At 43.4% G+C, this 14,331-nt stretch overlaps 1 pseudogene across 1 annotated transcript in view; it reads left to right on the top strand.

Moving 5' to 3' along the window:
* LOC309404197 (protein ELYS-like) overlaps positions 1–13,547 on the top strand; it is an 88,824-nt pseudogene extending 75,277 nt beyond the window's left edge. The window contains exons 3-11 of the transcript in view: positions 3,482–3,662; positions 4,415–4,622; positions 5,896–6,012; positions 7,031–7,117; positions 10,301–10,451; positions 11,774–11,906; positions 11,994–12,175; positions 12,617–12,678; positions 13,374–13,547. The product of the transcript in view is annotated as a protein ELYS-like (transcript). The remainder of the gene's footprint in view (positions 1–3,481; positions 3,663–4,414; positions 4,623–5,895; positions 6,013–7,030; positions 7,118–10,300; positions 10,452–11,773; positions 11,907–11,993; positions 12,176–12,616; positions 12,679–13,373) is intronic.
* Positions 13,548–14,331: the final 784 nt, after the last annotated feature.

Here is a 14,331-nt window from a genome sequence, read left to right on the forward strand (position 1 = left end):
GTGGCGGTTCAAGACATAGTTTAGGGAACATGGTGGCGCTAGATTGATGGTTGGACTTGATGATCTTGAAGGTCCTTCCCAACCTTAGTGATTCTGTGATTCTGTGATTCTGTAATTGCTTTTGCAGATGGTACGTGCTTGCTGAAATGCGGAGTTTTTCATGTGACTTGCACCGGCTTCCAGAAGGAGGTGATCTTTTACTGTGTCTTTACTGAGAATGTCAAGTACCTTGTCTAAGTTTTTTGTTGCACGGCTTTGAGTGTCAGAGCCCATTTTATGCTTGTGCTGCTCATCCACGCGCACAATTGCAATTGTGTCCTGCCAGTTTTATGCAAAGGGTAATGTTTTAGGTGCACTCTTGGGGCTGTAAAACTTCCGTTGCCTTCTGTTGAAGCACGGTCAGGGATTGAATGTCTAGAAAGGAATAGAACGCTGCTCCCAGAGCAAGAACAAAGATGTTGTGGAGGTTGGGGAAAGCTGTTACTACTTTACTACCCCTCAGTGGAACTGCCTGCATAGTCTTGAGTTAGGGTTTTGATCCCTGGTTAACTTGAAAAAGGAGGACAGAATGGAGAAAGTGGAAAATTATTTAACTGTTGGAGAAGAAATGAAATTTTTTCTCTCCCAAACTTACTTGGCCAAAGTATAATGTCTGAGCCACTGCGCAGATTGTGACAAAGAACTTTGCATTAAGTTTGAGCTGACTAAATATTTCCAACATAAATCAGTTTGTGCACAAACAGACGTAGAAAGGATCTTCCACAGTGTGATTTCAAGTTGTGCGTTAGTTTTAGCTTGTATAGAACGTATTTTGTGTCAGCGTTCATGGAAACAGAAAGGCCTGTGTATTGACAGAGAAGCTCGAAAATACTTAATTAAGCATTGCAAGGGCTGCTAGTTTGTTGTACAGGATTTCTTTAAGGAAACTGTAACTGTTGGTTTGTCTGCCGTCTTTAAGACTCTACGTAGTAACGCTTACTCAGATTGCGAGCATATTTCCGATGCAAGCTTTCTGACAGTTTACCTGAACGTTTCTATTATTTCTCTTAGTGGTTATCCAGAACCTTGGTGACTGAATAATAATGCTGTCTTAATCTGTAGCTCTCGATTGATGTTTCAGACCTCGAAATTTTTGAGGAAATTGGGTCCTTTAATAATAAGAGAAGCCACTCATGAGAGCTGCAATAGGTGTCTTAAGGCTGGCTTGCTGTCTCCGAGACGAGCTGATGTGGAGCCATCCGTTTTGAGTCAGGTGAATCAAGGGGGAAATACATCCGTCTTGTCTGACAGGGCTGTAGAGACTACAAGACATGCTAATCTGATTTTCATATTACTTGCAAGTTGCCTTGAAACGCAGGTGTTGGCTTTAGTTCACCAAAGGAATAGTATTCTTAGATGCAAACGACTGAGTCTGACTGGGAACAGCCCCAACAGATCTGTCTTTAGAGACCCATCTATTAATCCTATGTCACAGACATGCACAAGCCTTCCGTAAGTTAAAATGTCAGAGGAAAAGTGAGAGTGTTCCTCAGACCGACAGGCAGCCCAGCCTGCGGCTAGAAGTAAGCAAAAGACTGTGGAATTAGTTGCATGTGTCCTAATTGGGTTTGTGGTGTCTGAATGAGGATACAGTTAGACATGGACGTTTAGTGTTGGTGGTTCATATATAGTGAGCGAAAACAAGGGAGGGCCTGCTGTTTTGTCAGCCGTTTGAGGATTGCAGGTGACAGCAACTGCATCAGAACAAAGTTCTGCAGAGTGCCAGAGCTGTTTTACCTTGAAGTTGTGGGTTCTGTTATTCCTCTAGTCTTCCATCCACTTTGCCAAAACTACCAGGTGAAGCTGGTGCGTGCTAATGGGCAGAACTTGCTGCTGGTGTGTGCAGTGGGTGTATTTTCCTTGACCTGTAGAGGAAATTTATTCACCAATTAGAAAGAGCACAGATAGTTCTGTGCAATGAACTTCTTCCAATCAGTTAACTTTTTGCTTTACGCTTTTCATGGATCAGAACGATTGTGATCCTCACTTGAGAGAGCGAGCGGTTGCCAGAAATTCCACGGTAGACCAATATGGCAAGATCCTGCCTAGAGTTCAAAGGAAGCTGGCTGTGGAGAGAGCCAAGCCTTACCGTTTGCCTTCATCGGTCTTAAGTCAAGGTACTTTTTAGGGGGTGAAATATAATGGACAACTAACCACAGCTTTGATTACACAAGGCTGATGTTTTTTCCCTCTTGCTTTACAGTCGCAAGACCAACACCATTGTCAACAGTAACAAAACAAGCTAACGCAGGAAATGTGCATACTTTCATCCGTAATGTATTTTCTAAAATTAGTGACGTTTGGGTAGGAATTAAGCAGCCAACCAGTTTCTCACACTATGCTAGGTAAGCAGCCTTTTCACAAAGTTTAGTCTTGAGCTACGTGTTGGGAGAGAGAGGGAAAAATCCGTTTGAATGACGCTAGTGTTTCGGAGGGAAGGTGCGCCTGAACAAAGCTTTGATTGCCTTTTTTTTGCTCATACGATATGTAACATTGAAGAAACAACACAGCATAAGTAATAGTTGGAGAGAATTTTTCTGCTACGATGATCTTATTTATGCAACTATACGTGCTTACATGATGGCAAATGTGTTTACACGATTTAAGGTAGCTGAAAGTAAAGCTATGATTACCGTCAAGCTATCGGTGTACGGATTTTGATAGACTTGATCACGTGACCAAATAGTACTCTTTTAAATCCTCCTGCCCAGTTTCTGCCTCGTTTCTGCCTTTTTTACCCAAAACCCAGGCAGAATTGTAAAGAGCGGAAAAGAGGCTAGCAGCTGTCTGATGATTTTCCTCTAGGTGGTACGGTCAACTAAATTTGAGTTCTGATACGTACGGACTTCAGGGGATTGAAAGTCACTTACATTTTCCTTTTAAAACTACTCCAGTCCTAGAGCTATGGAACCACCAGCCGTAACACATCCTCTCGCTGACGCAGAGTTGCACAATGCATTTGTTGGGACACCAGTTACAAAGTGTTCACCAAACTGTTCCAGCACCGGCTGTATGGCAGTGCTGATGGGCTGTGGGCAGTGGGAGAACTAGATTTAGTTTTGTCTTTCTTACTTAAGTCCCTTAAACGTGATAAAGTTTCTTCCATAGAACTGATTTTCTGTGCTTTCTTAGAGTTAATTATTTCTACGGAGGAGGTGGAAATTAGTAAACTGTAAGAATAGAATTCCCAACTTTAAGGTGAAGTTAATTCAGTTAAGTAACTGTAGGAACTCTAGTATAAAGTGGAAGGCAGGAACCGGTTTTTGTAGAAGGCCTTTTTTTCCGCCCGCCTTGATGTAATTGGAAACAAGGCTTTGATTCCGAGTCCTACAATCCTGTATTTATTGTCTCGTTTCTGATGTGCTAATTCTGGCTTCACTTCTGAATGATTTCTCTTCAGCTTGTCAAACAGCTTGAATAGCAACTTGTAGTTTTCCTGTAGGTAACTGCTATAGAACCCATAACTAATGACGGAGGACCCAGCGTGAGCACTGGGCACCTACATCGGAGTCTGCGATGGCTCTTTGGAGTGGCAGCAGTGGCTACAGATGCTGGTCATCTACTTCTGGTTGACCTTTGCTTGGATGATTTATCTTGCCATCAGAATGAAGAAGAAGCATTGGGTAAGCTTGCAGGTTTTAAACTTGAATTTGAAAGGAAGGAAAGGTGCGTCTTTTAAATAAACAATACACGTCCCACTTTGAAGATACTAGTGCGCAGACATTTACGACTGCTGATTGCACATGGTGGTTTGACACCGTATAGTCCCGAACCGATGAAGAATGGGAGTGGCTTAATATTCCTCCCAGTGCTCTAAATGCCTCCCTCCCACCCCGACCCCTATGTCGCTATGATTCTTGCCAGTGAGGTGTAGCAATTGTAGCATCTGAGTCGGTGCAGCTGCCTGACAAGGAGTTGTGTCAGAGGTGCCCTATTTCTCCGGAATGTTCTTGTGCTTCTGCAAATTGACTTGGCGCAAAACTGGGGCTCATTTTTTAAAATAAATCTGACGTATGAAAAATCACGCATTTGGATGAATGAAATCTCTGATTTGTGTACTCAGATTGCATACGCTGTTTCGGCTACTACAGCAGCGGCTTCATCATGAGGCCCAGACTCCTCTGATTTATAGAGCGCAAGAAGAATTTGTCAATGAAGGTCACACTTTTACCGGGTTTTGAAATACAAGTGAGAATACCCATCGCGTCAGAGAGTTCTTAATGTTCTTTGAACACATCCAGCATGGAAATAGCAAGAGAAGTGTTGCATAAACGGGTGTTTTGCCTGGGACGGTAGAAGTAGATTATACCTGTTGTCACGTCAGTGTTTAAAATGGCATACCGCATTCATTTATTGTGTGGTTTTGTGTGTGTAGATCTAGAAGTCGTCACTAGAATCCCTGCTGGAGTTGCACAAGGAAGAGAAACTGTGACCAGAGAAGGAAGGCATCTCTGTTTCCAATTACAAAATCCTTCAGGAGCAGCAATATCAACCCTGTGCTACATAAGCAGAAGCAATCAGCTCGTTGTGGGTTTTTCAGATGGCTACCTGTCACTATGGAGTATGAAAACGTTGCAGCGGGAGTAAGTAGGCCTGTACCCTTGACCATGCCAGGATGGGGAGAGGTCTCCATTTTCTTGCTGAAGGAAGTATGTTAATTGAGGAGAGAGACCTTTTTCAGGGACTGGAATTTTGATTATAAGCTTGGAATGTTTGGAAATCCTCTTCTGAGACAACTGCTAAGTCCTACATGGATTAAGTGGACCGCCTTCTCCCCCATGGACTAGCATTGTTTTCCTTCTTGTGCCTGTGGATTGAGGAATCGTGGAAAGCATGCTCCTTTGGGGTGACGTCAAGCAGTTAGGGTGCGATAGAACTGAGTTCTGTAAGACAGTGTGTCCTCTCGGTAGGATTCAGTGAAACCAGGAAATGTGTGTATTTTGATGAAAGAGATTTTAGAAATTACGTTGCAGCACCAGTTGCTGCCATTGGGGCATACATGGAAAGGCTTAAGTATGTTAAGAATGCGCTTTTGGTGATAGTATTCTCTAAAGTGTCCAGGGTGAAACTAGTGAGACATGAAAAACCAGTAGCTGATCTGTGCCAGAAGGCAGATTCTTTCCTGCATTTCAGCCTTGACCGACGTAGGGGATTGACCCCTTCCAAGGCAACGATGCATGTGAAGGAAAGTTTACTTGGAAGACTTGCAGATGAGGATAAGGGACCCGTAAATCTATAAGCAATAGAAAAATGAAGAGAAGATTTTAACTCTGCCACAGAGCAATCGCACTTGAAATACTTGACCAAATTCAGATAGGGATTCCCTTAAGCACATCTGCAGTGACTGACCAGGAACTATTGGATGCGTAAAAAGACAGTGGAGGAATAGTTAGGGGGCAAGAATGGATTGTGAAGGTGCAGATACGGTTCAGAAGCCTGGAAGAAAAAATGGTTTACGTCGTCCAAGTGAAGAAATGAGGAACTACATCTGTTTGGTGCCATTTTAGATTTGTTCAGGAGCTAGGCTGCTTTTTAAGTTCAATATTGAAGTAGGCTACAAGAGCAGGACCAATCTTCTGCGTGGCAGCTGAAGTAGTCATTTGTGTTCCTTGTCCTCAGGCAGAGTAGGACGTTAGCCCAGGTTATTGCATTTGATGGACAGTAGTTTCCTCACCTCCTGACTGTTGCATAAAACGTAGTGGCTTCCTTGACTCACTTGTCTGAGCCGGAAGTATGACCTTTTGTGCTTTGAGGATAAGCATGTAAGGTGCTCTTTTCTCAGAAGATGCTTCTGCCCTTCTGCAAACAGTTTGTGCCAGCGGGCTGACCTTTCTTCTTTTTTCTTGAACCCTGTAGGCACCACTCTCAGCTTGAAGGAGGAAGGATTCCTGTCTATGCTGTCACTTTTCAAGAGCCTGAGAACGATCCTCGCAAGTGTTGCTACTTGTGGGCTGTTCAGTCTACACAAGAAAGGTGAATTGAAACTTACTGGAAGCCACTGACTTTTTTTTAAAAATATATTTGTTGACATACAGTTGGTACATGTGTATTGCTTTTGTTTATGTAGCTGTGTGGGAGGTTGTCTGAGGTAGGGAAGGTGTTACGCTTACAAGGCAATTTTGACAGGCTTTAACGGACGTGAAGAGGGACCTAGTAGTTCCTACCTCCTGAAAAGAACGCAAAGCAACAGCAGCTGTCTTTTTGTGCTTGCGTTCTTAAATGATTTCCTTTGTTTCTTGGCGACTGCTTCATGGCTTGTTTGATATTTGTACCACGGTATTAAATTAGCATTAAAAGTAGTTGAGGCTGCATATCTAGCCCAGTAAACGTGCCGATGTAACAGCCTGCTGCCCCTAAAGGAGGGAGGTGACAGTATTGCCGATTCCCTTGCGGCAACTCTAGCAGTCTTTGGAGCCTTCATGAGCCGGTTCAGCTCAGCTGGCAGAGAACGATCACTGGTCAGCAGAAAAGTCACCGGTTGCCTGCTGGGCTAATGAATCAAATCAGTATGTGGAAGGGTGCAGTGTATGCAAGAGAGGCACTGGAACTTTGGTGGGAAGGGACGGGGAGAAAGAGCTCTCTCTTCCAGCACCGGGAAGCTATTTAACCAGCTCAGGTGTTCATGGAGCGGCAGTCTGCTTCAGTTTGACTTTAAAGCAGTTTTGATCGAGAGCTTTTCACCATGAAGAAGTGAAGAGATATTCTATTTCCACTATTTCCACACGATTTCCAACATTATTTAGTCCATACAACATGCTAAAGCTTCCAAATCGTATAGTTAGCATTTGCCCCTCAAGGTGTGCTAGTGTCAAAATGTTCTCCTTTATGTTTTAGCAGCTAAATGTGACCAATCGTGATGTTTTGGGAAGTGGTGTTTTTCTTTTCAGCAAGAGCACACTATTAAGGATACTTCAGCCTAGATCTAATAAAATGATAATGAGGACTACAAAGCAGCTTTGTCATCAAATTTCCTCATTTTTACCTTTTTCAGTGAAGGTGATGTTGTGAGTTTACATCTGTTGCAGTTAGAATTTGGTGACCGTTTTCTGTCACCAAATCAGGACAAGTCATGTATGAGGTAAGACATGCATGTATGTGAGAGGATGAAAACAGTTATTTTCTCTAAATGCGTATCAGTTAAGTTGTCAGGGCTAATAGTTACCATCACAATTCCGAGACCTCTAAAAAAAGAAATGGTTTGCTGAGCTTCTCGGGCATGGCCTATGGCCATACTTTTTGAAAACAAGCCATACAATTGTATACTGCAGTGTCATGTGTTCCAGCTAGATTCGTCTGCAAAGGGCCCGTATAAATTCAATTCCTGAAGAAGCAGCAGCTTTTACCCGTAAAATTATTCTTGACTGAAACACCAAATTAATGGCACGTAGGAAGAGAAGACAGGACTTTGAGTAGCTTTGCTTAACCAAACCGCAGGCTTGAATAAGCTTCTGTCTCCCTTTCCAAAACCTTTTTGAGGGGAAAGCAATCTCACTTCAGAGCAAGTCTTTCCTCCTATTTTGATACTTTCTCGTGCATGTCCTCAATAGGTGCGGAACGAAATAGGGGTGGTTCTTGCATCGTGGTACTCGTTTCTAAACACTCGCGTGGTACATGTTCTTATCGGGACTCTGCGTTTTGATTTTCTGCATGAGTTTACATTTGGATCTTTTTGGTTTTCCTTCTATAGCGGAAAGGTGCTTCCTCACTTGTAAGCGTTGCTTTTGACTAGGTAAAGGTTGGGTGTTTGGAAAAGGTGGCGTTTCTTTAAGATGCATTCTCTCTCATGGTGACAAAGTAGAAATATCTTCAAGTGATTCAGCATGATCTAGATACGGATGTCATCCCTTTGTCTTTGTTTATGCGCAGTGTTTCTTTTATATGACATAACTATACCGTGCTCTAGAGGAGGAGAGCACCCTGATTGGGTTTTTTTAATTGTACGTGGGCTTTCTCTGTGGTTCTCTGCTGCATCTCTTGTAGTGCTCTAAGCACTTTGGCAGGTTGATAGGAGAAGGTTTCTTTGATCTTTCTGCAGTTTCACTTTTGAACTCCGCCTTGTTTTATCCTCTTTTAAAAGTTATTTTTGGCTACAATCTTAGCAGCGGCCCAGACAAATCCTGGTACTGTGTGCTTCTTTGGGAAAAAAAGGAGATGTCTATATCCGTTTCTCTCGTGGCTACTTTGCTCTGTCTCAACACTTCAATCTTAAAATGTTTGACCTTCAACTCTTTGGCTGTTCTTTGTCTTGGCTGTCTTATTTTCCCAAACAAAAGGTGTGACGCGTGTCAGTCTTTACCTCAGAGGGTTGAAACGTTTCATCAGCCTTTAAAAATGCATCTAGTAGAAACTCCAGTTGACACTGTTGAAAAAAAGCACGCAAAGGGATTAAATAGGGTTACTGTGTTTGTGGCCTGAGAAAGCTGTGGTGTACTTAATGTCAGACTTTTAAGCCAGTGCAGACCATGCAGCCAGCCACACGTTCACTGGCTTGTGAGTGGTGTCAGGCACCAGTCTCTGGGTTTGAGGCAGTTTACTACCCTGCTGTTTCCGCTTCCCTGTGATGAGTGTCATGGAAGACTGAAATGGGAGCCAGTCGTACAAGGTAAGTGGAAGAGAGAACGAAACAGCTGGACCCTCTGGGGAGAAGAGACAGGTTCTTCAGCTAGCTTCCAGATGAGCCACTTACACATACCAAGATGGGACAACACCTACAGCCAAAAAAAGCACCAAAGCCCAGCAAAACCAACTCCCAACCCGCCAAAACCTCCCGAAGACGCACTAGGGCAGAATCTGTGCTCTACAGCGGGCACTTTTAGTCTCAGAATACTTCCTTGTAGTCACAGAGTGGTCAGTACTACATGACTGTCTGCCTACATGGCTGGCCGAGTCAAGTTTCTTGTCCGACCTCAGTGGCAGCAAAGGTAAGAGTTGTTCCCACTTGCCAGGCCAAGTTTGAGTGCATCTCATCTGAAAAGTGTCTTCATATTTTACTGGTCGATAAAGACAGTGCTTAATATCTTCCATACAATGGAGTTCCTTCCCTTAGATTTGCTTGCCCCAGGGTGGAGAATGTAAAATACGCTGCTGTGCTTCAGAATTATTTTTCTTCTCAGTAATGAAAGAATTAATTTTGGTTTTTAAATTATTTTTGGTTTAGACTGCTTTGATATTGATTTCCTGGAACTATGAAGAGCAAGCTTGCCTTTTCTCAGATTAGGCGAATTAGATGTAGCGCATGAGAACATCTGGGAATGTGTTGTTTCATGCCAGTTCATTTGAGAGCTCTGAAAGCTTAGGGAACTTGGGTAGAATGTGGTCTGATCAGTTTGGGGGTTGTTTTATGTTCGGTGGTGCGTGGGATTTTTGGGTTTTTTTTTTTGTTTGGTGTTTTGCTGTTGTGGTTTGTTTTGGGTGTTTTTTTAGTTGTAGAGCTGCCATTTGTCCACAATACACACATTCATGTGTTGTGCCGTAGACCGGTTGAACAAATGCTGTATTTGCAAAGAGAGCATTTCAGTTAGTGCTTACTTGGGAGATGGTGGTAGCAGAGTTTCAACACAATCCTGCCGGGGTCTCTGTGTATCTCAAAGTAGTTTGCTTACTCTGCACCCCATGTCCTCTCTGTTTTCCCCTTTTGCTGTTGGCTGTGCTTGGTGCAGGAACTGAGGGATATTTCACCCGTTAGTCTCTGACAAGCTTCGAGGAGGAGCTGGTAAGAGCTGACGTGGTTTGAAAGAAGATTGTGAACCAGTAAGAAGGCCTCATAGTTGCGACAGAGGGGTGCATGTTCACTCCAGTGCTGTGCCTATAGAGAAGAGCTCTCAACAGAGCTTTAGCTGCTGTAGTGCCACGACTTTTCTAACTCCATCGGTTCTGTAATCAAGACATGGAGCAAAGAGCTTTGCGTGCATATCTGTTGTATTATTTCAGGTATCGCTTTGTAAATATACGTTTAGGTTTGTAAAGAAGCCTTGATGCCGCACAGAATTCTGCAAAACATCTTTCGATCTGAATAACGTCAGGGAAATGCTACATTTTGGAGCTGTGCAAAGCCTTCAGAGCCAAACTTACCCATTACAATTTGACATTTAATTCTCTTGCATGTCAGTTGTACCTCCTATTTACCGTAATAAAGAACTCAAGGGAAATACACAGTATAATATGCATATTATGTCGGAGAGAGACATTCGCTCATATTTAGGTATACTGTATGTTTTAATCTCAAAATGACCTTTTTCCTCCTCTTTTATTCTTTCCCCAGGGTTTGGAATTCTGTGATGAAAGGTACAGCTTAGATCTCATGGGTGGAGTCTTTCCCTCGAGAGGGCAAACGAGCAATATTAAATTACTCAGCTGCCAGACTGTAGAAAAATTTCACAAATGCGTTGACAGAGAGGATAGCGTTAATGAAGGTTTGTTCTGATGTCCGTGTTTGGTTATTCTACAATAAATGGTTTTGGAATCTATGCAATGAATGCTGTTCTGTACCCACAGGCTGAAGGTCTTAAATGTCTGCATAGACTAGCTTGTTGGGCTTATTTAAAAAGAAAAACTGTGTGCTTAAGTGATGTGGGACTTCTTTCAGGGGAAAAATAGGTTTTATTTTGTGCTTGCTGAAATGCTATAGTGATATATGGTGGGGTCATGTGTATAATGCTGGTCAGTCCCTTTATTCCTCCAGCTGTCGTCTTTGAACAACAAGATCATTCCCTCCATTGCTTAGGAATGTTACCTGATCTTTTTTATTCTGTTCACACCTGTATCTGCATCTGCATCCAGTTGTCAGCCAGTCACAAATGCTGCTCCCCAGGGCTCGGTTTTGGGGCCCGTCTTGTTTCATATCTTTATTGTTGACCTGGAGAAGGGGATCGAGCACACCCTCAGTAAGTTTGCAGAAGACACCAAGCTGGGCAGGAGTGTTGATCTGCTTGAGGGTAGGAAGGCTGTACAGAGGGATCTGGACAGGCTGGACCAATAGGCCGAGGTCAATTGTTCAACAAGGCCAAGTGCCAGGGCACTTTGGTCACAACACCCCCATGCAACGCTACAGGCTTGGGGAAGAGCGGCTGCAAAGCTGCCTGGTGGAAAAGGACCTGGGGGTGTTGTTCGACAGCCAGCTGAACATGAGCCGGCAGTGTGCCCAGGTGGCCAAGGTGGCCAGCAGCATCCTGGCCCATCTCAGAAATAGTGTGGCCAGCAGGAGCAGGGAAGAGATCGCTCCCTTGTACTCGGCAGTGGTGAGGCTGCACCTCGAATACTGTGTTCAGTTTTCTTTAATTCAATGTATGCTGGAAAGGGGCTATTCTTAAAACTTGCAGTTGACTCAAATCTGGAAATTATGAATGCCAGCTGATTGATACGAGCGTACACAATAAATAGCTGTATGCTTTCTGAAAGTAGCAAAGTACGTGTTCCTAGCATATTTTTTTCCCTAAACTATTTGTCTAGCTAATCGTCTTGATCAACTGTTAATGTCTGGAAAACTTAATTAGCTAATAATTGTGTGTTTGCTTTGGCTTAGAACTGATACCATTTGAACAAGAAAAAGGGGCAGTATGACTGAAACCTGCCACAGAGATGTTTGCTATTCCAGACATTTTTTTGATTATTCTTAGTAAGTGTTGTGTTTCATGAGGAATATAACAGAATGAAGCCAAAACAGAAAGTGGTGTTTTAAAAATATCAGAGAGATCATCTTTTCTACACATAAGAAACAATGTCTTGTCTTTTACAGTAATATCTCCCGAGACCAGTGTGTCAGTCTTCACTTGGCAAGTGAATACATGTGGTCAGGGAAAACCATCTGCTTATTTGACTGTATTTGATATTAATCGCTGGTATCATGCTCAAATGCCAGATTCACTAAGGTAGGTTTTTCTTACATTGTTTTCAATACCCCTCCAAAAAATTCATTTGAATGCCGGCCTTTAGCTTATGCACTTGTTTTCTTTAAGGCCAGAAGAATTCCTTCATGACTGCCCCTACTTTGGATTGTGGTCACTGGACACTGTGATAAGCATGACTTCTCCAAACCTCCTTTTGGATATTCTGGTACATGAGCGGAGTCTAAGTCGGGGAGCTCGTCCTTCTTATCCACCACCTGAGCAGTTTTTTCATCCAAGGAACTATAATTTTGGTAGGTATTTCACTGCTTTTGGTTGTGAAATTGGTTCTCCTGTTCATTGTTTGTCAGTCAAAAACCAAACCAAAACAACACAACCTCCCCCAAACCCAACTCTGATTACGTTGTACTAACAAGGTATTTAATATTGTGAAACGTCTCTGACAGTCTGCTGAGTTTTGGGTTTTGGTGCTCTTGTCATGTAGCCTGTGAAGTGGTGGCGGTCATAAAACGAAATGACTTTGAACTGAAGCTCAAAGCACAGCGCCTCAATAGCACTAGAGATAAAATTTCTGCACGCAGTAATTGTTTTTTAAAACAGGTTTGTAAGTGATCTGATGAAGAAAATGGGTCCTCAGTTATGTCTTTCCAGACACTGCTGTTTAAAACTTGTAATCTGGTCATAACCTGGCTGTGAGAGTATGGGAGGTTGTCAAACGTTCCTTGTTTTTGCAGATGGTACGTGCTTGCTGACCTGCGGAGTTGTTCATGTGACTTGCACCGGCTTCCAGAAGGAGGTGATCTTTTACTGTGTCTTTACTGAGAATGTCAAGAGACGTACCTTGTCTAAGTTTTCTATTGCGCGGCTTTGAGTGTCAGAGACCATTTTATGCTCGTCCTGCCCACCCACGCGCATAATTGCAGTTGTGTCCTGCCAGTTTTATGCAAAGGGTAACGGTTTAGGTGCACTCTTGGGGCTGTAAAACTTCCATTGTCTCTTGTTGAAGCACGGTCAGGGATTGAATGTCTAGAAAGGAGTAGAACGCTGCTCCAGGAGCAAGAACAAAGATGTTGTGGAAGTCGGGGAAAGCTCTTACTTCTTTACTACCCCTCACTGGAACTGCCTGCATAGTCCTGAGTTAGGATTTTGATCCCTGGTTAACTTGAAAAAGGAGAACAGAATGGAGAAAGTGGAAAATTATTTAACTGTTGGAGAAGAAATGAAATGTTTTTTTCTCCCAAACTAAGCATCGCAAGGGCTGATAGTTTGTCGTACAGGATTTTTTTAAAGAATCTGTAACGGTTTGTCTGCCAGCTTTAAGACTCTACGTAGTACCACTTACTCAGATTGCAAACCTAAAGCATATTACTGATGCAAGCTTTCTGACAGTTTACCTGAACATTTCTATTATTGCTCTTAGTGGTTAACCCAAAACCTCGGTGACTGAATAATAATGCTGTCTTAATCTGTAATGCTCGACTGATGTTTCAGACCTTGAAGTTTTTGAAGATACAGGGTCCTTCAATAAGAGAAGCCATTCATGAGAGCTACAATAGGTGTCTTGTAGCTGGCTTGCTGTCTCCGAGACTAGTTGATGTTGAGCCATCCAGTTTGAGTCAGGAGAGTGCACATCAGGGAATCAAGGGGGAAATACGTCCATCTTGAGTCTGACTGGCAACAGCCCCAGCAGATCTGTCTTTAGAGACCTGTCTATTAATCCTGCGCCACATACAGGCACAAGGAAGTGTGCAGTCCATGCTGGTCATGCGCAGCAGAAAGCGTCTTTCCCTCAGAACGACCTTGATCCCCATCACTTTCTCAAGCGTTAGGTCCAGTGCAGTAGCTGACGAGGGGGGTGTCTCACTCGGATGCGAGCTATTGCAAACATCAGCTTGCTGCACTAAACAGGATCATTTGCTTCCAAGGAAGCTACAGTAGCCCAGTTTTCTCCTCTTAGACGGCCCTCTTGTTGCTGCAACACCTTAATCACCTTTGTCTTATGACACCCACGACCTTCTGTCTGCTTTCTCCCCCCGTAGTGACTTCACCCCCCTCTGTCATAGGTTTCCCATCTGCAGTGCACCTCCCTTTCTCTCTCATCTGAAGAGTTTCATGAGAGATGGAGCCTATGTGGTGCACAGCCCATCTTCCCCCAGGCAGGAACTAAGCTGAAGGATCAGCTAGCTAGTCATTGCCCAGTGGAGCAAGTAGTAGGACAGGGAGAGCAGTCTTCCTGCTGGCCTCATCTTCCTGTCTCCTGGATTCTTCACCAGATTTGTGGACGCGTGGTAGGGCAGAGAACACTTCTGCACAGGGTGGTAGCTAAAATAAATTTCTTGGCAAGCTGGCCTAGCGTGTAGACTGTTTCCTTTGCAAGCCTGATGTAGACTCTTACATTCAAATGAGATATTCTGATCATGGCTCCAGTTTGGAAATAACTTGGTAAATC

Source organism: Phaethon aethereus (genome assembly GCF_964289735.1).
Source record: "Phaethon aethereus genome assembly, chromosome: 3".
NCBI classification, from domain to species: domain Eukaryota; kingdom Metazoa; phylum Chordata; class Aves; order Phaethontiformes; family Phaethontidae; genus Phaethon; species Phaethon aethereus.